The following is a 2,511-nucleotide window of genomic DNA, read 5'->3' as shown; positions in this document are numbered from 1 at the left end:
GTTTACTAAAGATATAAAGGAGAAAATGAAGAATATATGGCATACATTTAGTAGATAGGATGGGGAATTTATAAAACTATGGAAAAACAAGAGATTCTGTTAAAAAAATTATTAAATCACACGGGTGAAAATTGGGAAAAGCCTGGATTGTAGGATGGATGAATGAGATAAAAAAATTGTTATTAATGGATTCCAATTAAAATAACTCCTGTTACTAATGAAGTGCCTAATTGATTCGGTGTTTGGGGCTTTGCTTTTTTTAATTTATATTGATGATATTGATAAGAACATAATAAGTAAAGTTTGTGGATGATATTAAACTCGTGAATGTTTATTCATATTGAGGATGTTAAGTGATTACAGAACGACTTGAATCAATTGGTTATTGGGAAAAATATTTGGCAAATGACCTTTAATCATAGTAAATGCAAGATAATGCATTTGGATCATAATAATTTCGATCACTTGTTTAACGTAGACGGTAATTCAGTAGCGTGACTTGGCATAATGATGGATAAATCACTCAAACCATTAAAGTAATGATCTGTTTCTGGTAGCAAGGGTAATAGCATTTTAGGGCTATCTAAAGATAAATTGTTTAGAAGTTAAAATCGGTAATTATCTCTATACAAATCAGTAGTTAGGCTTCACTTAGATTACTGTTTACATTCTTGTTCTTCCTATATAAGAAAGGGTATTGACTCATTGCAGATGGCTCAGAGCAGGACTAATAGGATGATTTTGTTGATGTAATGGTTATCCTATGGGGGAAGAGATCTTTTAATGTATTGTATCTTCAGAAAAGAAGAGAAAGAAGTGATCTTATCGAAGTTTACAAGATTATCTGGTAGATCGATAGGGTAAAAGCCTCTATTTTCTTTGTGCTTTAGTCTGAAGACAACAGGAAGAGAGAGAGAGAGAACACAAGCTTAAGATTTGGAAAATACAAGTTAAGCTCCAATTAAGACAGTAATATTTTTGTAAAAAGGTGATTTGCTCATAGAATAAGTGTCATCAGTGGTAGTCGTGACTGACACTTTACAATAATTTCTTTAAAAATAAAAAGTGAGTTTATTTTTTTTTACTCTTTCACGAGGGTGGATGTACCGAGAAAGCCTTCGAGGACCAAATGGTCCCTCGTTGTCCATATGTTATGTGATGTGTTCCACTCCCCTTTGCTGTCGAAATGATATTGTAGAAGAAGGATAAAAGTAAGATAAAATCAATGTGAACACTACATTATAAATAAATTATAAATTAGTGCTATTTTACTAAAACTTGATTTTGTAAGTTCCAAAATCTATTTTTTTTTCATATTAAAAGAGGCCTGGCATGGTCTTATGGTTAGGGCAATCGACTTGCGATCTGATGGTTGCGGGGCTCGAATGCCGTCCCCAAGCACTTGCTCGCCCTTTCAGCCGTGAGGGCATTATAATGTGATGGTCAATCCCACTATTCGTTGATAAAGAGAAGCCCAAGAGTTGGCGGTGTTGACTAGGTGCCTTCACTCTAGTCTATCAGAAACAAAATATATTTTAGATAAAATACGTCTTTATTTATTGCCACATGCTTTGTGAGATATTGTTGGAATAATTAGGTTAAGAGAGAGAACTGACCCTAAATGTATCAGGCTCATGGTTCTTTACAATTCAGTTTACCCCTTCTACTCTGATTGTAGGCAAAAATCGATTATCTCTACAGTCTTCACACGACAATCTCGTAGCGAAAGCGCAGGAGAAACTTCCAGAACAATTCAAACCCCTTACTGCTGTTGGAGTAAGAATCGAGCTTTTACATTCCATCAGAGTATGTAATAACATCTGACGTAATAGCGCACTGAAATATTGATGCTGAATGTTAAACATTTTAAAATCGTAAACAGTGTAATTTCCATAGAGACTAACAATTTTTTCGGGTGGGTCTATTTTACGAGTGTAACTCAATGGATAAAACACGTGAGGACACGTAAAACTTTACCTTCGCGGTTTGTCTGTTGATTTTTAGTACAAAAGTACTCAAGGGTATATACCCTAATTTACAAAGGAATATTGTGATTTACCGTCACATTATAATGCCCCCACAGTTGAAAGGGCGTGCGCATTCGGCGACAGCTTTCGATCACGCAATACGAAGGTTGCGAGTCGAGCGCCCTAGCCGCCAGACTAAATAAGATTATTTTCAAGTACCAATAATTAAAGTTTTAACATTTTGTAATAACGATTCTTGTTTTCAATAATCCAAACACTTAAACAGGAAAATCAGAAATAAACTGGAATGTTAAATAAGTAGATTTTTTATTCTTGTTTCATCCTTTTTTTTTGTTAACATATTCATCGTGGCTTTATTTTCTGCTTTCTAGAGGAATACGTTATATTTTATAACACTCGTAAATAACACATAAACTAAGTAAACGCAAAATCTGGTGTTAAGTCTTTACATTAGCAAACTATTCTTTGAAATAACACAGGCCTGCGGATTTAAACTTCATAAAAGTTGTTTTGGTTTTTATAG

At 34.0% G+C, this 2,511-nt stretch overlaps 1 long non-coding RNA gene across 1 annotated transcript in view; it reads left to right on the top strand.

The window, feature by feature from the left end:
* The first annotated feature begins 1,100 nt into the window (after positions 1-1,100).
* The window catches only part of LOC111087952, a 39,569-nt gene continuing 38,158 nt past the window's right edge, over positions 1,101-2,511 (top strand). The window contains exon 1 of the long non-coding RNA XR_002612567.1: positions 1,101-1,211. This is a non-coding gene — a long non-coding RNA (uncharacterized LOC111087952). The remainder of the gene's footprint in view (positions 1,212-2,511) is intronic.

The sequence above is a fragment of the Limulus polyphemus genome, unplaced genomic scaffold (assembly GCF_000517525.1).
Source record: "Limulus polyphemus unplaced genomic scaffold, Limulus_polyphemus-2.1.2 Scaffold2892, whole genome shotgun sequence".
Taxonomy (NCBI): domain Eukaryota; kingdom Metazoa; phylum Arthropoda; class Merostomata; order Xiphosura; family Limulidae; genus Limulus; species Limulus polyphemus.
Note: the sequence above shows the minus strand (reverse complement) of the source record. Positions and strands in the feature narration are given on the sequence as shown.